Here is a 23,047-nt window from a genome sequence, read left to right on the forward strand (position 1 = left end):
GGATGGACTGGGGCTCGCCACCATTTTGTTATTAAGTCGTACATCTGTAAACGTCCACTCAGAAACAGTGACTCCGTGAGCTCTAAACCGACAGTTCTGATTGTAATCTATATATATATTTCATAACATATTAGTTTTGATTTGTGTTTGTGAAGTTGCATTCAACGGATTTTGAAAATAAGCCATTCTCAACAGAATGCCGGCGTATACTCGTAAAGAGCCAAGTCAAATTGCAAGAAACGTAAACGATTGGAAAGAACGTCTCGATATCAATTCACAGATGCCCGTTAAACCCTCTGCGAGAGAGCTAACGATACCGGGAAGGTCCAAGAGACTACTACCACTAAAAATTTTTCATTCCTCCCCTGATGGGGGAGGCGGGCCTCTTAGACGGTGACGCCGTCTCTCAGGCCGGGAGATTTGTTACGGTGAATGAATTGCTCGGGGAAAGTGAGGGGGATGGTGGCCGTGGCCTATACTACGAACTGTCCCGGCATTTGCCTTAGTGCAGGAGAATGGAAAAGGTCAGCCGACGTTTGGGGCCAGCCCTGTTGCCGAATGCAGAGGCGTAGAGTCACAGTAGAACCGTGGCCACCCCTCCTCTGCTCGGATGGCCGGTCAGAGTGCAGAGCTGTTGGATCAAGGACCAAGCGTGGCCACTTATGGACCGAGACCCACTCTGCAACTACCGACGTCGGGAAAGAAAGAAATCCTCCGCGGCGGCAGCCATGCGAGTTAAGCACAACTACTGCGGAGGTAGCCATGCAAGAAAAAAACCACTAACGCACACGTATTCACGTAAAAACCCGGGGCTGTGTCTTGGTACATCTGTGTGACTAATTTTGAGTTGCTTTGTAAACAAATTTAGTTCTCTGGTTTCTTGCTTGTTGTTCTCAGAAAAGTTAAATCAGCTCACCCTGCTAACTGGTATCGGGGTGTTATCAACATGTAATTCACAGCCCTTCAGACAAGGGTTTTTGGCAACAGTAATAATTTAAATACTTTCTAGTTAATAATAATAATAATAATAATAATAATAATAATAATAATAATAATAATAATAATAATAATAATATGGTTTTTACGTCACACTACTACTTTTTTGACTATTTTCGGATACGCCGAGGTGACGGAATTTTGTGACGTAGGTGTTCTTTTACGTGCCAGTATATCTACCGACACGAGGCTGACGTATGTCTGAACTGAGCTAGGATCAAACATGCCAAGTTGGGGTCAGAAGGCCAGTGCCTGAACCGTCTGAGCCACTCAGCCCCGCACTTACTAGTTAAATGGATTAGTTATTTTCTAGGTGTAGGTTATTCTGAGGATGATGCGGGAAATATCTGCCTGCTCTTACAGTTTTAAGCAAATCAAATTAAACAATAAATGTTCACTGTTGTTATTTTAAGGGGCCCTATTTTTATGCCAAACAACAAGGAAGTTCAAGAAAGTAAAGGTAACCGACAACAAACGCATTTCTTTTTACAATTTGTTTTACTTCACACCGACACACGTAGGTCTTATGGCGACGATGGGATAGGAAAGGGCTAGGAGTGGGTAGGAAGCGGCCGTGGCCTTAATTAAGGTACAGCCCCAGCATTTGCCTGGTGTGAAAATGGGAAAACACGGAAGACCATCTTGAGGGTTACCGACAGTGGGGTTCGATCCCACTATCTCCCGGATGCAAGCTCACAGCTGCGCGCCCCTAACCGCACGGCCAACTCGCCCGGTAAATGCATTTTAGATGGCGCCAAATTTTATACTGAATTTTGTCAGTGGCCTATGTATATTCGAAAATCAACGATGTTCCTAATCCCTTAATCTAAATCCTCAGTACAATACTTGTTAAAACTGGCGTGTTGTTGAAGTGGTTATCTTCTCTCAGGTATGGCCTAGGTGAGCGTTAAACTCGGTCACGCCATATTGTCATAATTTATTCGAGCACTACATTGGTAACATTATTAAATCTCTTAATGTATGCATACCTTAGAGAGATAAGCGTGTTCGTGTGTCCTTGCTACATGCAGAGCCCATCCTTGACATTTCCGGCATATTAACTAGATAAATACATTCGGCACTTCTATTTCAAACTCCACATATGAATCGATAATTGCTAAGTATGTGACTTGGCAGTTCCTTGATGATTGATCCCCATATAGAGAAAAGGAAGTATTTATTCTATTTGTACACTTGACGTACGTGTAGCCCGTAATGCTAGCCAATTAAGTCGTAAACTGCGCTGGCCAGTCATTACGATGTTGAATGGAGAAGGTCAGTGTACACACGTCTGCCGTTAATTCAACTTCCTCTCCTCCAGCAAGTCCATTTTTGGGACTGCTTCGCCTTACATCAGTGGAACTTGTCGTCTGTTATTATTGTTTCTGCAGCTATTCGTTAGCAGATTCGCTTGGACCGTCTTGATTACCTGCTGCGTATACTTACTGAGTACTTTTTTCTGCTAATGGCTTTACGTCGCACCAACACAGATAGGTCTTATGGCGACGATGGGATAGGAAAGGCCTAGGAGTTGGAAGGAAGCGGCCGTGGCCTTAATTAAGGTACAGCCCCAGCATTTGCCTGGTGTGAAAATGGGAAAACACGGAAGACCATCTTGAGGGCTACCGACAGTGGGGTTCGATCCCACTATCTCCCGGATGCAGGCTCACAGCTGCGCGCCCCTAACCGCACGGCCAGCTCGCCCGGTTTACAGAGTATCGAGGAGCTGGTTGATACGAGAGGCAGCGCACTCGGTAGTGGAGGCCAATACAGCTGAGAATATGGTCATAATGGCCACATTACACTCGAATATTTATGAAGGCAACCTGGAGGAGCAGCAGTCGTCTTGGTACTGGGCGAGTTGGCCCTGCGATTAGGACCGCGCAGCTGTGAGCTTGCATCCGGGAGATAGAGGGTTCGAACCCCACTGTCGGCAGCCCTGAAGATGGTTTTCTGTGGTTTCCCATTATCACACCAGGCAACTGCTGGGGCTGTACCCAATTGAAGGCCACGGCCGCTTCCTTCCTATTCCGAGGCCTTTCCTATTCCATCGTCGCCATAAGACCTATCTGTGTCGGTGTGACGTAAAACAAATAGCAAGAGAAAAAGTCGTCTTGGCAGGCAAAAGGCTTCAATGATTTATATACACTACTGAGTGTAATGTTTCGTCTTATATCCTGTACCAATATTATGCTATGTGGTCCTCTCTCTCTCTCTCGCTTTTCCTGTGCATATGTTTTAATGAGAGAACCCAATTAAACCCATGTCACTACAGACCTGATGAATCTTGGCGTACCAAACGACCACTGCTCACCCTGAAGACCTAGAGATTTCCTAGAGGTCACGTATTGACAGCACGACAAATCCTCTCGGCCGTTATCCTTGGCTTCCTAGACCGGGACCGCTATTCCACCGTCAGATAGCTCCTCACGTAGGCTGAGTATGCATCGAACCAGTCCTCAGATCGAGGTAAAAATCCTCGAACTGGTCAGGAATCGAGCCCGAGCCTCCGGGTAAGAGGCCGTAGCACTACGTCTAATACGGCTAATAACAGCGAAGAGGATTGCAAAAGAATCGGCCGAGGCACCATCGCAAAATTCGTCTGGGATATTAAACCACATCTCTACTCAATAATGTTATCTGAGACTAACCATTACTGTTTCCAATCTCTCAAACAAGTCGTAAGTTCATGGTAGATGCAACAATCGACCAGGATCAGCTGGACTATAAGAGGCTACGCTAACCCATTGATGACAGTGGGAGATAGTCCTGATAACCAGATTTGCTTGTACAGAATATTATGTTAATGCATTTGTGCCCAATCCTGTAGTTATTATTGAGATTAATTCCAGAGTCAGTGCAGATTTATCACTCTTCCACAGTCTGTTGTTATCCGTTTCTGAATGTAGGTCTCTTCCAATTTTCGCCATGCAGCGCGATCCGTTTCTATCTTGAACCAGATTTTCCCGTCAGTATTTCTAATGACATCAGCCCAGTGTTGCTGTGGTCTCCCAACACTTCATCCTGATGTCCTGGGTTGTCACCTCATTACATTCTTCCATCATGCCTCGCAGTTTGCTCTATCTATTTCCTCTGGAGTGTGGCAATGGTCTGGACCAAGTCGGTCACTCGAGTTCTTCTGCGGATTTGTGTGTTCGGTATTCTGTCTCGAAGTGAAATCCTCAGCATGCTCCTCTCCATAGTCAACTGGATGACTTGCAGTCTGGTGGCATTATGTTGAGTTGGTACGCTTGTTTCCAGGCTGTTCATAGTGACAGGAAGTATGCAGGCATTGAGGTACAGAGAAAAGGATTGCAAAAGAAACGGCCGTGGCCTTAATTAAGGTCCAGCCCCAGCATTTGTCTGGTGTGAAAATGGGAAACCACGGCAAAGCATATTCAGGGCTGCCAATAGTGAGGTTCGAACACACTGTATGCCGAATGCAAGCTGACAGCTGCGCGTCCCTAACCGCCCGGCCAACTCGCTCTGTCTTAGCCACTCACTCAATTACGATACACAATCTCATGAAGCTTATGAAGTATTTAATTAACCATAAACAAGAATAATATTTGCAAATATAAATATCACTGATACTGAATCACTCGTAATTTTTTTTTGCTACTTGCTTTACGTCGCACCGACACAGATAGGTCTTATGGCGAGGATGGGACAGGAAAGGCTAGAAATGGGAAGGAAGCGGCCGTGGTCTTAATTATGGTACAGCTACGGCATTTGCCTGGTGTGAAAATGGGAAACCACGGAAAACCATCTTCAGGGCTGCCGACGGTGGGGTTCGAACCCACTATCTCCCGAATACTGGATACTGGCCGCGCTTAAGCGACTGCAGCTATCCAGCTCGGTCACTGGTAAATTAAAGGACCATTCTACGGTAAGTAACGCTCAGGTGTCTTATACTAATTAGGCCTATTTTTTTACAGGGATGTACGACCAGATAAGTATCCCACTTCGGTGTCTATTCAGGCCGGCTGGGCTCAGGTTCTATCCCGGCTTAGTCCGATGTTATCTGAAGTTGCTCAAACGAGCCTTTCGTGGGGATCGAGCCAAATCGCTTGAACAATACTTGTCATAATAGGAACGCCAGATCTGTCTAGCAATCTCGGCGTCTCCGAAACCGTAAATGAGTAGTTAGCAGGACGCAAAGCCAATAACATTATTGTTATGTCTCTAGCGACGATATCAGTTCCACTAAACTGTGCTCTGACTGCTGCCCAGACAAAATAAAATAGTGCAGTAATTGGGGTTGTTCAATGAGGAGATTCAGCAACAATAAATCAGCTGCAAATTGAATTCCCAACTGTTGGTCATCCTTAACTTCCACCATTTGTACTTCGAGAGGGTTGGAAAAGAAAGATAAGGATCAGAGAGAGACAGTCATAACTCCAGACGGATGAACTGAGATCTTTAGCATTATAGTAAAGAGTTCTGAGGATTTTGTTTTTAACTGGAAGTCATTTGTATAAAATGTATTGAAGCCTACATCATACTAGCATTAGGGGTTATACTAACAAAAAATGTAAATGGAGAGGAGAAGTTAACTATACATATAATAGTGATTTAAATGTATCCTTCGGGCAACATGAATCCAGGACTATTGGTAAACACCGTTCCTGTAAAAAGGGGCAAATTGAAAATGTTGATAAACATCTGTCAAAACATTTTGGTATGGAATGGAGGTACGTTGAACATCTCACTTATTCCAGAGCTGTCATGTCCATGAAAGGCAACTCCTTGGAAGAAGGTGAAATGTCGATGAGGTAGACAATACTGTAAATTTGTTAGATGGCACTTTTGCTTACAACTCAACTTTTTTTAACATTATTATAATCAAAATAATTAATATCATTCCTAATTTTTCTTTTCCTAAAATATCCAAATCCGTCGAGTTTATTCTAAAAATGTAGCCTCTTTCTCCAGTTGGCTGAATAAATATTAAATAAAAAATATAACGTTTACAAGAATACTTATGAAAAGAAAATAATTTATTTAATTGCATTGTGCACCAGAGGAAGGTTCCTTTCATTTAACGCATTTCTTGCGTTAAAAGATTTTCATGGTGGAAAATTATCTATGATATATAAGGACAGTTTTCCGAATCCCCTGATCATATATATTTAGGGTGGTTCGATCTCCGTCAGTTCCACCATTAACACACATACAATGCCCAGAAGTCAAATGAAAAAAATAATGAGTGGGGTAGATTCTTGTTTTTTGTTTGATTTTGTTTCTTTGGTAGTGATTTAACGTCGCACTAAGATTTACGGCGACGATGTAGTAGGGAAGGGCTAGTACTGGGAAGGAAGCCACCATCGCCTTAATTAAAGTACAAACCCAGCCTTTGCTTGATGTGACAATTGGGAACCACGGAAAATCATCTTCAGGGTTGTGGATGGTGCAAGTTTACATCTACGCGGTACGTATCACGCAACCAATTCACTCAGTAGTTTCCGTTGTTTTCGTTAGTGAAGCAGGGAAGTTACATTTAAGTCTACCAAGGCCACTAAAATCCATCCATAAACTGATCTTATAAGTGACATCGTCATACTATTGTCCGGCTCCATGGCTGAAAGAATAGCGAGCTGGCAATGAAATGAAACGGCGTATGGCTTTTAGTTCCGGGATATGTCCGAGGACCTCGGCTCACCAGGTGCAGGTCTTTTGATTTGACACCCATAGGCGACCTGTGGGTCGGCATGAGGATGAAATGATGATGAAGACGACACATACACCCAGCCCCCGTGCCAAAGAAATTAACCAACGTTGGTTAAAATTCCCGACCCTGCCGGGAATCGAACCGGGGACCACTGTGACCAAAGGCCAGCACGCTAACTATTTAGCCATGGAGCCGGACAGCGAGCTGGCCTTCAGTCCATAAGTCCAGGATTTGATTTCCGGCCCGGTCGGGGATTTTAACCTTCATTGGTTCTGGGGCTAGGTGTGTGCACTGTCTTCATCATATTATAATTCACCACTGATAAGGTCCCTCCATCACACACTCGCAGGTCGTCTCTACGCGATCAACTCGAACCACCTGCACCAGCCCCGTGGTGTAAGGGTAGCATCCCTGACTCTTATCTAGGGGCGCTAAGTTCGATCCCCCGCCAAGCTAAGGATTTCTCTCCTGGACAGAGGACTGGAACGGGGTTGACTTTGCGTCATGAGGATCAACTGAGGAGGTGCGAAAGACAGGGATTCAACGACAGGTTATATGCTGATCACACGGTACACCAAAATGTGCATTATTCCCTTCATATTGTTATTATTATTATTATTATTATTATTATTATTATTATTATTATTATTATTATTCATCATCATCATCATCATCATCTGGTTACCCTCCAGGTTCGGTTTTTCCCTCGGACTTAGCGAGGGATCCCACCTCTACCGCCTCAAGGGCAGTGTCCTGGAGCTTCAGACTCTTGGTCGGGGGATACAACTGGGGAGTATGACCAGTACCTCGCCCAGGCGGCCTCACCTGCTATGCTGAACAGGGGCCTTGTGGAGGGATGGGAAGATTGGAAGGGATAGGCAAGGAAGAGGGAAGGAAGCGGCCGTGGCCTTAAGTTAGGTACCATCCCGGCATTTGCCTGGAGGAGAAGTGGGAAACCACGGAAAACCACTTCCAGGATGGCTGAGGAGGGAATCGAACCCACCTCTACTCAGTTGACCTCCCGAGGCTGAGTGGACCCCGTTCCAGCCCTCGTACCACTTTTCAAATTTCGTGGCAGAGCCGGGAATCGAACCCGGACCTCCGGGGGTGGCAGCTAATCACGCTAACCACTACACCACAGAGGCGGACATTATTATTATTATTATTATTATTATTATTATTATTATTATTATTATTATTATTATTATTATTATTATTATTCTGCTGTTGTTGCTGTTTCGTAAATACCTTTCATTCCGCCAGTCTAATATTAGCCAATGTAGATCATCAATTGAACGCATGAAAATTGACTGATAAATTAAACACTGTGTGTGTGGGGGGGAGTCAGAGCTGTGTGATATCGTCACTGCCCTCTCAAGAAGGAAACTACGGATCACCGTCAAAATATGTGAGAATTTAGATAATGCAAATTCGCTTTCAATGCAGAATGGTGGTACTGATTTGCATTATTGCCATATGAATTACCAAGTAGGCCTTTAACTACAAGCTTGCTAATGTCTGACAAGATACTTTAGATATTTTTCCTGAACGATTATAAATAAACAATTCTTGGGAAGGGTAGGGGGAATTTTTGTGTCACTGCCATCAGTTGGATGTGATATTCTCTATATACTCGATTGACACGAACCCCGTGAGACGTTGGCATTCGGAAAATATTTCACTTCGTATAAGAAACAACGTGGTAAAAAACCAATCATTCTCCGACACCTCTAAAATATTGTTTACTCTTCAAAGAGACAAAATACACGCTTAGGAATAAGAGTTTGCAATTGGAAGGGGGAAGTTGATGGTTGGTTTCTGATAGAAACCAGAGAGGGAAACATATCCAGACGAAAAGGGGAAAGAAGGAAAGAACTAAAGATGTAATCAAAGTAATGGAAAGGTACAATGAAGATAAAGATGGGGAAGAAGCGTAGCGGAACGAAACAAAACGACTGGAAATTCCATTTGGTTCCCAACACTGGGGTTGAGTGGGCGGGTCCGCCTCGCTTCATCAGGAAATAACTGCACTCAACATAGTAAGAGAGGTGTTTGTTGGGTGATGGAAATAGAATATTAACTTAAACAAATGAATGGAACATCTGCCTGCCTGTCTTTATAATAATAATAATAATAATAATAATAATAATAATAATAATAATAATAATAATAATAATAATAATAATAATAATAATAATGCAGCGGAATATCTCGCCATGAACAAAAAAGACATGATAGAGAAATTGGAGGCCAAGGAAAGAAAGATTTTGAGGAAAATCTTAGGTCCAGTCAAAGACAACGGCGAGTTTAGGAGACGGTACAACCAGGAGTTGTACTCGCATGTGGAGGAAATAACCGACGTGATGCGGAAAAGGTGGATTACTTTTTATGGACACATGGCCCGAATGAAGTCGACACGGTTAACCAACCGCATTTTCACTTTCCTCCAAGAGAAAAAGGCAAAAGGGGCATGGGTCAGTGAGGTACAGAAAGATCTGCAGGAGATTGGGATCTCATTTGAAGATATCCAGGAGCGTGACACACTTAAGAAAAAACTCCAAGAACATCAGAGTTTCCAACCAAAGCCGAAGATGAAAATTAGAAAGGCTAGGACGGAAGAGCGAAAGGAGCAACTCCGTATACGAATGAAGGAATACTTGACCAACATTAAAGCTCAAGGGAAACAGTTGAAATGACGTTGTCCTTAGTTGGCCGAAACGAAACAAGACAATAATAATAATAATAATAATAATAATAATAATAATAATAATAATAATAATAATAATAATAATAACAGATTGCTGGTACAAACAGGTGGGAACACTGGCAGGAGGGTACTCTGAATGAGGAAATAAAGACTAGGTTTGAAATGAAGTCGACGGATGAAGCTGTACGCATAAACCGGCTTCGGTGGTAGGGTCATGTGAGGCGAATAGAGGAGGATAGGTTACCAAGGAGAATAGTGGATTCTGTTATGGACGGTAAGGAAAGTAGGGGAAGACCAAGACGACGATTGTTCGACTCAGTTTCTAAACATATATAAAGATAAGACGTAAGCGTTCAGTCTGCAAGCCTCTGTGAACTTACTAATCGCCGCGACAATCCTCTATTTGTGACTATACTAGACTTAACTAAAGTTGGCGTCTGACAGGTAAGGTTGGAGGGAGGAGCACTGCACGTGCCATTTCACGATGTTGCCACATTCCAGCATTCCTTTCTACATACTCTTACCCCTCGCTTCCGGCTCACTTGTTCCCTCCTTCATTCTGACCGCTGTGATCTGTTGTAGACTACCTGGCCAGGCGGTGTCGTCCCATTTGCGATCACTCTTATACAATCAGGTTCTTATCAGTGACAGTGACAGGTTTGGCAACTCCCAGCAAGATGAGCTTCCCTGAAGTCTTATCTCCATGGCAACCGCAGTCGCCCCACCCTCGTTTCCATGGCAACCACACAGCCACTCCTTTATCCCGCCTCGGCAGGCAGTAAACGGACCTCCCTCTAAGAAATGTCAGACACCAACTCTTATTATTAGCAGTATAGTTCTGTGGCCTCGTTTAGTCCATAGAGTTAGTAAATAATACACTCGAGATAGCACTGGCGCTGCAGTCGAGTGCGAAGTTGAGCGAGCGCGCTGTTTGGCAAAAGTTGGATTGTTTGGCACTGTCACTACTGGAGCTTCCCGATAAATTGAAGTATATACTTCTCTGGAGGAAAATGCCAGTCTGCTGTGCAGCTTATGGCTGCATAGTCATCATCATCCAGGTATTCTACCTTATGGCAGGTCTTGTCATGGGATGAACCTCTTCACTTTTGCCTGTCCTGCGCCTAGTTTTTCATGTCCGAATATTTCTTTCCTTTGATTTTGTCCAACATTTGATATCTTTCCCTTCCTCTTCCTCGTTTGTCTTTCAGCATTCCTTCTATTCCTTCTTTCAGCAAACAGTCCCTCCTCAAACAATGTCCGATCCAGTTCATTTTTCTCCTTCTAATTATTTGCAACATACTTCGTTCTTCTCCAACTCTTCGTAATACCTTTTCATTCCTTACACGGTCTTCCTATTTCACTTGTTCTATTCTCCTCCATGCCCACAGCTCTAGTGACTCCGATTTTCTTTCGTCTTCTTTTCGCAATGTCCAATTAACTGCGCCATACTGAACCCATGACCTTTGAGTCATAAGGAACCAGAGTCCTAAAGTCATTACAAGAGGTCCCATACAAATTACAAGTCATGAGCTCTAACTACATTTTTTATCTCTGACCAGAGACGGCACGTGAAGGAACAGGTGGTGATTTTCATTATCACGCTAGAGGAATTACGTAACCCGCACGTGTAGAATGTGTAGGGATATGTCGGGACTACTTTTTCTAATAAAAAGTACATTTTAAGATGAGTTGGCGACGAAACTGCCGTAGTAAAAGTCAAGAAATTGTATGTGAAAAAATTTGGTCATTAAGTATCTAGGTGTTAATATAAATGAAGATCTTCATTGGGGTAAGCACGCTAACGAGGTTGTGAGTAAAGGTTACCAATATCTTCAAATAGTTATGAGGGTATTTAGGGATTGTAGTAAGAATGTAAAAGGGAGGTCACATAAGTCACTGGTAAAATCTCAATTAGAGTATTCTTCCAGCATATGGAACCCTCACCAGGATTACTTGATTCTCGAACTGGAAGGGACCCAAAGAAAGTAGCAAGATTTGGTCTTGGTGATTTCGACAAAGGAAGTGCGATGAAAATGTTTGAACGTTTGGGCTCGGAAGCCTTGGGAGTATATAGAAACGAGCTGTTCGACTAAGCAGTATATTCCGAGCAATCAGTAGAGAGACGATATGGAATGACATTAGTACACGAATAAGTTTGAATCGAAATTTTAAAAGTAGGAAATGTACGAATCTATAGTTGGAATTCAAGAGAAAAAACTGGATTAAATATTCGTTTGTTGGAAAAGGAATTAGATAATAGTAAGAAGGCACAGGTAGCTCTCCTCAACTGGGATAAATTTTCTATAAATTTCCAACTCGTTTGACATAATAATTATTATAAGAAAATTGATGGGAATCCGTCAACTTGATGTACCGTATCACTATATTACAGTCCAAATTTTATCAATTTACGTTAATTGGATAGTCGAATATAGCACCGTGTAGAGCCCAAACTCCGTGCTTTAGGGCAGGGCCCCTCAGGGTGCATGCGCCTGGTGCATGCACTGTGCACGGTGCAAAAGACGACTTGGCTTGGTTGACCAGAGTGCAGACGCCCCACTCCTCGAGTTGGAGCAATAGCGCTTACTCTCTCTTTCCTCACGCCTGTCTCGCTCGCTCCGCCTGTCTCCCTTTGCCCCACTTGCGCCGTAGCGCTCCAAATCCGGGCTGACTTGAGCCGAGTATAGGCGAGTTGAGACGAGCTTAGCCGAGTAGCCCAGAGACGAAGCGTTGATCCGAGCCATGCCGAGCGGCAGCGATGCACAGTGCACGGAGCTCTTGCGCCTCTATCTGCACGCTTGAGATTTTGGGCGTTTGAGACGCCCTGCTTTAGGGGGAGACGAATTCCGCAGCGCAAGCTGCAGTTCTTGTGGTTACGTATGGAAACCCCAACGGGAAACAAGTTTTATTTTGAACTTACTCCTGAAGACCCCGTAGATAGTGTTCCCAAGCGAGTCAGAGTTAAGAGAAAGGAGATCGCGAGACAGAGACAGGTATGTTTGAATTTGTCACGTGAAACCAATATTGACCACATCACGTAGCAAAATCTGAGCACTCCAGGCCTGCTTGCAAGCTAATTCGATATGGTATTTCCTCACGAGTGCAAGTTTCAGCGGATGTATAACACTGTAAAATATTCATTGGAATTATGGAGCACTATTTACACCATAGCCGTGACAAGTAGTCATGCTAGAGGTTTCCTTACTTAAATTCAAACAGCCGTTGGAGGGGCACGGCCGGAAAACAAAGACCATCTATTGTAAACGCTGGGATGTAACCAACCCAACGGAAACTGACGGTACTATATAGTGTAGACAGCCGTGTGAGCGGGAGGCTAGTTGCTGAAAGAGGTGTATAGTGCGGGTCGCTCGTATCAAACCTCGAGACAAGGTGCCTTTAACAATGTGAGTAGAAAGTTATAGCTAGGGAGTAGACTACTTCACCGGAGCATTTCCTGTCAGTAAATAAATACGGTGACTAGAATGAAGTTCTTCAATTTTGTGCGGTTCGCGAAAGCTAACTGCCGTAAAGACCTGTTGTGATCGGGTATCATACCCATAATAGGCTCTACTCATGGTCGGACTACTATAGTAAGTACATACAAGGCAGTGAAGAGGAATGTCATACATATTTCATCATTCAGTTTTCAGGGCTTGCCGAGGATCGACGAAGAAGAAGAAGACGGCATATGTAATGGCGTTCCCAGGAGTCGAATGCCAGGCTTCAGGATCCAGTGTATGCAGCGCTGAAATGTGCTAACTCCACAACGCAGCCTCAGACGGCGCGCTGAGGCAATGACGAAGGATTTTAGATGAGTTGAACTGCATTTAAGGATGACTAGTAGCTATAGATTCGACTCATGCATGGCCTCTTCAGTAATATCAATATTAAATAAATGTTACTTGCAATGCCATAGGCATGTTTATTTCAAGTGTAGGCTAAGTAACAGCTTGGGGCTGACGGCACGCGCCAGCCGTTTTATTAGCTTTCCTTCAGGGGGTAGGAGGGTAATGATATTTTTTGTGGTTATTACGTAATTTGTGTGTAGATTTCGTATGCACCATGTGTGGACGCGAGGGTTATACGGATGTCAAAATCTTCAAAATGAGTTGAAGTAAACTAACCTCTAGAGATTCAAACGGGTAACCCGGTATCGGAGACGACGCAGTTAACAGAATTAGGATGTGTACGATTGCGCACGGGGCATATTTTTCAGCTTGCAGCGAAACCAGGGAGATATTTACACCGTTGTGACTCAGAGAGGGTATTTTATATGATACCGCAACAGACTAATCCATAGCCGTGTGTCGGATGAGAACCTAGAGAGGGTAGATACATGGCCGAAAGGAGGCGAAATGTGTGTGTGTGTGTGTGTGTGTGTGTGTAATACCGCAGTGAGACATGTGTAAAAGTAGCCCGAGGATGATTAGATGCGAGAATAGTTCAAGAGAGAGCTTAGATTTGAACCTGTGTATGCTAGATGCGAAGCGTGAGAAGCCATAATGAGAACAGACTATCCTGATGAGAGAATTGAAATATGTATTTGAATGCAGACTGATGTAAGGCCTGATTGTGGCATAATATTGGGACCTTTTGATGTGTCATAATGAGACGCAAGTTTAGCTCAATGAGCCGTCTCTCTGACAATGTGTTGACAGACGAGAATGGTTTTGAAAGCCGAGAAGAGAAAGATCTGTTGATCCAACGCTGGTAAAGACTCTCGATGGTGACTGAGCCACAATGAATGAATTGGGTGTACACAAAAACTCTTTATCCAGACCAAGGCAGGTTAGTTCTGTTCGCGTGTAAAAATATTTCGCTATACACTTTATCTCCACAGATAACCAGAGGGTGCTAGTTTAGCCGGTAACTACCCGCCGTGCGTAATACATGGCAGTTGACATCCAGAGCCGTAGAGGTATTGCATTCGAGACCAAGACTCCCAGACGATGACATCGAATATATGTATCTGTACTTTTTCAGGATGTGTTTATTATTGTGTGCAACGTTGATTAAGGGAATTACAACACGAGCTGATTTTTTTTCGTGAGGTTCTATTCCTATCCATTTTATCTGGGGCGGAGCCTGTGATTGTAAATTCAGCAAGTGTTTATTATATTTGTTTACCGACCAGTTCGGTTTTTTTATTCAGGCCGAGAAATGTGAATCTATAATTACATTTCATTTAAAAAGAAGATTTATATCGAGGCTACGTACCATGCGCAGTTTAATTTATTTGAATCCTACGTCAGAAATACAATAATACCATCGTATTCCACAAAATATTTGTAATTTTTGTTCGAGACCCGTGTTTCTATTTAAAATTGCGAAGGCGAATTTGATTAAAATACTTTTGTAAATTAATTTTATTTCGTTTGGGAAGAACATCATTCTTTTCTCATGCTTATTGCTAATAAACCTTTCCACTCATTTATTTCTTCGAGTTCTCATTTATTCTCATTTATTCTCATTTATTCTATAAGCTGTTATATTTTAAGTTCATTTTTAGATAGACCTTTCGACCCATATTTTCATGTCCGAACGTACCATGCAGCGTCTCCGCTGAGCTAGGCAAATTGAGGACAGGGGAAGAAGGTACATTGGCGGCAGTCCTAACTGCAGATCAGTGGTGATTGATTAATTGATTGATTGATTGATTGATTGATTGATTGATTGATTGATTGATTGATTGATTGATTGATTGATTCCAACTTCATCTTCATATCCTGATCTGCCCTACACCACTCAAACTTATTCGTCTATTAAGGTCACTTCACGCCATCTCTCCACTAACAGCACTTAGCCGAGCAGCTCGTCTCCTTACTCCCAAGTCTTCGCAGCCCAAAATTTTTAATATTCGTAACCTTACTCTTTTGTCGGAAATCACCCAGAACAACTCGTGCTGCTTTCCCTTGGATCTTTTTCAATTCTCGTATGAAGTAATCCTGGAGTGGCTTCCATACACTGGAACCATACTCTAATTGAGGTCTTACTAGAAACTTACACGCCCTCTCCTGTACACGTTTACTACAACCCCCGAATACTGTCATAATCTTTATTTACAACCTCGTTTGCGCGATTTTCCCAATGAAGGTCTTTCCTCATATTAACCCCTAAGTATTTAGAGTGATCCCTTTGAGATACATTCACCCCATCAATACAGTAGTCTAATTGAAACTGAGAGGAATGTTCATCCAACTTACTCTCACACCATTGTCTGCTATCCATCTCACAGCATTGTCGAGGTGTTTTTGCAGTCACTCATAACCCTGTACAGTATAACGTGATCTTCAATAAGCCTTGTTTGTTATTCCAGTTCTTAACTGATCTCGTAATCTATTTACTTAAGAAAATATACAGGTCCAATAATACTGCCTTGTAGGACCCGCTGTTAATTGTTACAGGATCAGATAGTGCTTTACCTACTCTCTCTGAGTTCTACTTTCTAGAAATTTAGCTACCCATTCAAGCACTCTTTTGTCTAGTCCAGTAGCCCTCACTTTGGTCAGCTGTCTCCCATGATTTACCGTATCAAAAGCCTTTTATAGGTCAGTAGCGATACAAACTACTTGACCTGAATCTAAATTATTTGCTATATGTTGCTGGAATCCCTCAACTTGAGCCTCACTGGAAAAACGTTTCTGAAACCCGAACTGTCTTCCGTCAAACCAGTTAGTAATTTCGCAAACGTGTCTAATATAGTCAGAAAGAAAACTTTCCCAGGGCTTACATGCAACACATATCAAGCTGAATGGCCCTAATTATTCGCTTTATTGTTAACGCTCTTCCCCTTGTACACTGGGGCTACTATAGCAACTCTCCATTCATTTGGTATAGCTTCTTATAGCAAACAGCAATTACATAATTATTTCAGATATGGCACTATATCCCAACCCATTACCTTTAGATAGATAGATAGATAGACATGATTTATTTTAACTGGCAAAGTTAGGGACACGTGTCCCTGTCTTACACTTAACCAGTGAAATACATAATTAACATAAAAATATATAACATACTGAATAAATGAAAAAAGAGAATGAAACAAATTACTACGGTACTATGCTATCCTGCTGTACATAAAAATAACTATTATAATACACAGTATAAATTAACATTTTGCTTCCTGCGAAGAAATTAACATACAACAAAGAACGAATTACAATTTCAATAATAATAATAAATAATAATAATAATAATAATAATAATAATAATAATAATAATAATAATATAGATAAACCTACTAATATTTAAAATTAATTTGTCCAATTCCAGAAGTATATCACATTGACGAAATGTTCAGTTTTCATGAGTTTACTGTGGGTGAAAAACATTGCAAAATGGGGATAGGGATAAGGATAACTATGCAGGAAAACCACAGCTGAGTCTTTCTAACACTACTGATGAATAATAATAATAATAATAATAATAACAATAATAATAATAATAAGAAGAAGAAGAAGAAGAAGAAGAGGAGGAAGAAGAAGAAGAAGGACCATGGGGAGATGAAGAAGAAGAATGACCATTAGCAGAAGAAGAATAAGACTGTCGCACTACGAGCTCGTTTCATAGAGATATTTTGAACACATACTTTTAAATCTTCCGTGGTTTGATATCCCTCTGACCTCCTGCGGAAGGAAGTTCCATTCACGGCTGGCCACAACAGTGAAGGAATTGTTGTAGGTTGAGGATTTATCCTCAGAAATTTTATCAATCCCAGCTACTTTTATAGCTTTCAAATTTAGCATCATTTTGTGAATATATCAAACGTAAACTTCAGTACCTCGTCAGTATTAGGAATTCCTCGTCCTGGACATTGTAATTATATCCAACTATCTTTGCATACTGCTGATTGAATACTTCTGCCTTCTGTAAGTCCTCGCATATACACTCTCCGTGTTCATTTATGATCAGTAGAGTGTCTTGACAGGAACCAGTTTTTGCCTTAAAGTGCCTATACGTAACCCTTCCACCCCACCATCCTCTTATTACATTCCGAGATAACTAGTCTCCCCAGACACCTACATTGACTGCGGAGTCGTGTAGGGCAGGAGTCATCAACAGAGTGCACTATCGTCCACCTCCATAGTGTCACGTTTAGCGCTATTAGCTGCCATCCTCGGGGCGCGTGTTCGATTTCTGGTACTGCCTGCAATGTAGGTTTTGTAAGAGTGCTGATATGTGGTTAAATAGGGACATGCAGCTCACCTCAACTGGGATGTGCCTAAAAAGAGCTGCATGACCTCCGGAAGAAGACACGAATTTACATTTACTTAGTGCAATATCGTGTACTGCGGTTACTCGCCTGCACGAGCATGTCCTTGGAGCAGCGAATTTGTAGCAGAGGAAGGAGAGAATGCGTCCGGTGATAACAGTGGCGTTCGTAAAACTGGGGCAAGTCCATATGAAGTGTCGACTCCAATACATTGGGAAAAAGTAAGAAGGAGAAGAAGAAGAATTCATTTAAAGTAAATATATTATAATTTAAAGGAAATAATAATAATAAAGTAATAATAATAGTTGTAATAATAATATTAATAATGTTATTTGTTTTAATGTCCCACTAACTACTTATACGGTTTTCGGAGATGCCGAGGTGCCGGAATTTTATCCCGCAGGAGCTGTTTCGTGTGCCAGTAAATCTACTGACACGAGGCTGAGACATATTGGATCACCTTCAAATACCACCGGACTGAGTCAGGATCGAACCTGCCAAGCACAGACGGCCAGCGCTTCAACCGTCTGAACCACTCAGCCCAACCTTTGAAGGGAAGAATTATACAAAACTTTCTTCAGCTTGTCGCAGCTATTTCTGGAGTGGCTGGAATCACTTTGGCTCTTTTCTTTGGCTGGATACACTTCCTGACGCCACGAATTTCTTGAGAGGAAAATCTTAACCCAGGATCGATCAGAATTCGAACCTTAGCCTTTCGGGTGGAAAGGCAGCAACCTAGCCTCTGAGCTAATTACGCTTAAGTAAGGGAAGAAGGAGAAATCATTTTTCATTTTTGTACTTTATTCTTGTTAAAATAGTTTAGAACGTATTAGCTGTCTTCGTTTTAAAGTAATTATTTTCATACTGCTTTTTCTGTGGCATGTACAGTCCTTTTTGGGCCATATTAACCTTGAGATGAACACATAAATCTTGTGTTGAGTACAAATAATAAATGGAGTTATAAATGATACATTTTGTACCAGAAACTATACAGAGCAAAATTCATACTTCACTTTCATATCTATATAATGTATAGAACAACTGCAAACTAAATAGATGTATTACAACACAGACAACTGTTGTTACGGTAACACTTAGCACACTTTGACTCACATTCATTTAAACTACTATACGGTTGGTTCACCTCACCAAAGGCATGATGGAAGAGGAATGGTACGAGGACATATTGAACGGGAGGACATTAGGAGACCAACCCAGCCAGGGGGAATATTTCCAATTTATTGTACATCGCACCAACACAGATAAATCTTATGACGATAATGGGAGAGGAAAGGACTAGGAGTGGGAAGGAAGTGACCATGGTCTTAATTAAGGTACAGCCCCAGTATTTTCCTGGTGTGAAAATGGGGATGTACGGAAAAGCATCCTTGTAGGACTGCCGACAGTAGGGGTTGTACCGACTGTGTCCCGAATGCAAGTTGACAGCTACGTGACTGTACCGACTGCAGATCCCTAACATGGGTAACTGCGTGTGATGGAAATTTCTCTGTAGTCTATCCTAGAGCTAGAAGCTTGAGATGTTAGAGTCAGTCTACTGTAATACAAGGTGTGAATTACATCTTAAGTGATGTTCACGTTCTTACTTGGCACATCTAGGATCACACATTCATTTGTCTCTGCATAAGCGCTCGCTCCCACGTTGATGTAAGAATATTCCCTTAAAATTAGTTCTGGGAAGCGGATGAGTATTCGCTCTGGATGTCACCATTTAGTCAGCCAAACGCGAAGCACACACTCAGTTTAGTTCGTGGATGTGTGTATAAGCAGCTTCTCACGCTTTCAATGGAGCAGTCTTCTGGTCAAAGTGATGTCATGTTTGTTGCGGACGCAATGAGTTATAAATAGCTACATTTTGTGAGACATTTTGGGTTCCTGGGACTCCCTGGAATCATCGTGTATAACATCTTCATGCTCACGTTGTACAGAAGCTAAAAAAAAAAAAAAAAAAGATTGGAGGCATAATTTTCTATAAGTTTATCGCAAGTATATTTTTCGCAGGAAATTAATCCTATAGATATGATGTTTGTTTTGGGTACCCACAGGGTTTGTATCTACTTGAGAGGTGAATTTATTAATTCTGATGAAATATTACATTACAGGAACATACAATGCCATGCGTACATTCTATTTTATTTGAACAACTGTACATCTGGAAACACAGAGCGAGTTGGAGACCACCGCCGGCAGCCCTCAAGATAGTTTTCCGCGGTTTCCCATTTACGCAAACGGTGGCGCTGTACCTTAAATAAGGGGAAGGCTACTACCTTCCAAATCCTAGCCCTTTCTAATTCTTGTGTCACCAAAACCATTCGATGTGTTAGTGCGACGTTATAATATAGTCAATCAATCAATCAATCAATCAATCAATCAATCAATCAATCAATCAATCAATCAATCAATCAATCAATCAATCAATCAATCAATCAATCAATCAATCAATCAATCAATCAATCAATCAATCGAGTCTTCTCCCAAATTTAAAGATAACATTGTGCATAAAAGGCCTGCTGAATAGCTATCCATGTTCAAGGTAGTGAGCTCGATTACCGGCACAGCAGGTGAACTGGCACTTTAAAGAATCCTGTTAAAGATAGCCTGCAGTAGTTTTTTGTACTCTTGAGTACCCAGGTACATCAATAGACTATTGCTAATGCAAAAACGCTAGACGTTGAAGATGAGTTCAAATGTCTTCAAAACAGTTCAAAGTTCCCCCTGGACCGTGAGTATGCCTACGTGGTTTTGGTTACGTAGCTGTCAGCTTGCATTCGGGACACAGTGGGTTCGAACCCCACTGTTCGCAGCCCATAGGATGGTTTTCTGTATTTACCCATTTTCACAGCAGGAAAATGTTGGGGCTGTATCTTAATTAAGGCCACGGTCATATTGTGTGATCATAGCCGAGAGAATGAATTATTGTTTCTCAGAAAAAGAAAAATTACACAACTCATACAGTACAAGGTGTCCGCCTCTGTGGTGTAGTGGTTAGTGTGATTAACTGCCACCCCTGCAGGCCCGGGTTCAATTCTTTGCTCCGCCACGAAATTTGAAAAGTGGTGCTAGGGCTGGAACGGCGTCCACTCAGCCTCGTGAGGGCAACTGAGTAGAGAGAGGTTCGATTCCCATCTCAGCCATCCTCGAAATGGTTTTCCGTGGTTTCTCACTTCTGTTCCAAGCAAATGCCGGGATGGTACCTAACTTAAGGCTACCGCAAGTTCCTTCCCTCTTCCTGTTCTATCCCATTCGATCTTCCCATCTCCCCGCAAAGGCCCTGCTCACCGTAGCAGGTGAGGCCGCGTGGGCGAAGTACTGCTATATCCCCCGACCCAAAGTCTCACCCACCCACCAGAACACTGCCCTTGAGGCGGTGGAGGTGGGATCCCTCGCTGAGTCCGAGGAACTACGAACCCTGCAGGGTAAAGAAATTGCCATCATAGACTTAAGGGGCTCACTGATAATTCTAAGAAATCACTGTTACAATTAGGTTACCTTCAACATTTATCAAGTACAGTATACTGTATCTATTTATCTTCTAAAAATAAATGTAAAAGTATACTTTGTCGCAAGGCAGCGTCTGCATGAGAGGAAGTATTTCATAAAATAAAAACACAAGGCATGCATTTTAGAAAAATGTTTCTGGAGATTCTCTGTGCGGAAGTGGAACACGGACAACATCCTGTAAAGGCAAATTAACTCTTTGAAATGTTGTACTACAGAAGAATGTTTAGGATGACATAGGTCGATTGGATCGGATAATACGAAGTTATGAATGCTAAAGGTGATAAGAGAATGATTGAGCGGAAGTAAACTAGGAATAAATTGATAGGACATTTCTTAAATCAACTAGAAACAATAAGATCAGTTGGTTTTTGTGGGAAGTCATCATCATCATCATCTGTTTACCCTCCAGGGTCGGCTTTTCCATCGGACACAGCGAGGGATCCCACCTCTACCGCCTCAAGGGCAGTGTCCTGGAGCTTCAGACTCTTGGTCGGGGATACAACAGGGGAGAATGACCAGTAACTCGCCCAGGCGGCCTCACCTGCTATGCTGAACAGGGGCCTTGTGGAGGGATGGGAAGATTGGAAGGGATAGGCAAGGAAGAGGGAAGGAAGCGGCCGTGGCCTTATGTTAGGTACCATCCCGGCATTCGCCTGGAGGAGAAGTGGGAAACCACAGAAAACCACTTCCAGGATGGCTGAGGTGGGAATCGAACCCACCGCTACTCAGTTGACCTCCCGAGGCTGAGTGGACCCCGTTCCAGCCCTTATACCACTTTTCAAATTTCGTGGCAGAGCCGGGAATCGAACCCGGGCCTCCGGGGGTGGCAGCTAATCACGATAACCACCACACTACAGAGGCGGATTTTGTGGGAAGTGCAGGGTGTAAGAATGGAGGAGAGAAGACACAGCGTACACTATACCGTATATAAGACGTACAGGTGAAGAGTTTAGCATTTGACTGTCCAGCCCATCCAGCTTCCTAGCGAAGAGTAAAATTCTCACAATGCATATATGGGGCATGCAGTGGCGCTAGGAAGCGTCTGTAGTACGTAACGATCACATCCACCGGCCAACGATGACGTTTAACTGTATCGAGAAGTTAGCTGACTCAGACAGAAATTCGCATCAATACCCGAGTTCAATTAATTATTGTCACCAGCTTTATTTTAGTAGATACGTATTATGGCTGGGAAAGAATAGAGTAGCTAAAACGTAAAACGAGATTAGATAATAGAGCTGAATGTGTCACTCTTTCTGTATATACTTCAGTCTGAACTGCTACCGTCAGAAGGGGGCGTAGCTCAGATGGTAGAGCGCTCGCTTAGCATGCGAGAGGTACCGGGATCGATACCCGGCGCCTCCAAGAATTTTTGCATTCCTGAAGTGTATGAATTTCATCTCCTCCTCCTCCATCTTGCTACCGCAGCTTTAAAGCACCTTATCCTATTCAGATGTACGACTGGTTGGCTGAACGGTCAGCGTACTAGCCTTCGGATCAGAGGGACCCGGGTGGTTCGATTCCGGCCGGGTCGGGGATTTTAACTTAATTGGTTAATTCCAATGGCACGGGTGCTGGGTGTATGTGTTGTCATCATCATCATTTCATCCTCGTCACGACGCGCAGGTCGCCTACGGGAGTCAGATAGAAAGACCTGCACTTGGCGAGCCGAACCCGTCCTGCGATATCCCGGCACTAAAAGCCATACGACATTTCATCCTATTCAGATTACTGCGCTGGTTTCAACGTTAAGTCAATGCCATCTTTAGCGGAAATTCTTCTTTAAACTTAACCAACTTAGTGCCTAAGTTAATGCACCACAGTTATTGTCAAAGTAGATAATGAAAACATGAGTATGAATGCTAAATAACACCACCAAACCGGCCACGGTTCGAAATTCGGTGAATAAGCGAACTTATAGCCAGAATTTTATTCCGCA

The 23,047-nt window shown here is 42.7% G+C and overlaps 1 non-coding gene across 1 annotated transcript; it reads left to right on the forward strand.

Moving 5' to 3' along the window:
* Positions 1-22,400: 22,400 nt before the first annotated feature.
* Positions 22,401-22,473, forward strand: TRNAA-AGC (transfer RNA alanine (anticodon AGC)). The gene has a single exon. It is a non-coding gene; the product is annotated as a tRNA-Ala (tRNA).
* Positions 22,474-23,047: the final 574 nt, after the last annotated feature.

The sequence above is a fragment of the Anabrus simplex genome, chromosome 3 (genome assembly GCF_040414725.1).
Source record: "Anabrus simplex isolate iqAnaSimp1 chromosome 3, ASM4041472v1, whole genome shotgun sequence".
NCBI classification, from domain to species: domain Eukaryota; kingdom Metazoa; phylum Arthropoda; class Insecta; order Orthoptera; family Tettigoniidae; genus Anabrus; species Anabrus simplex.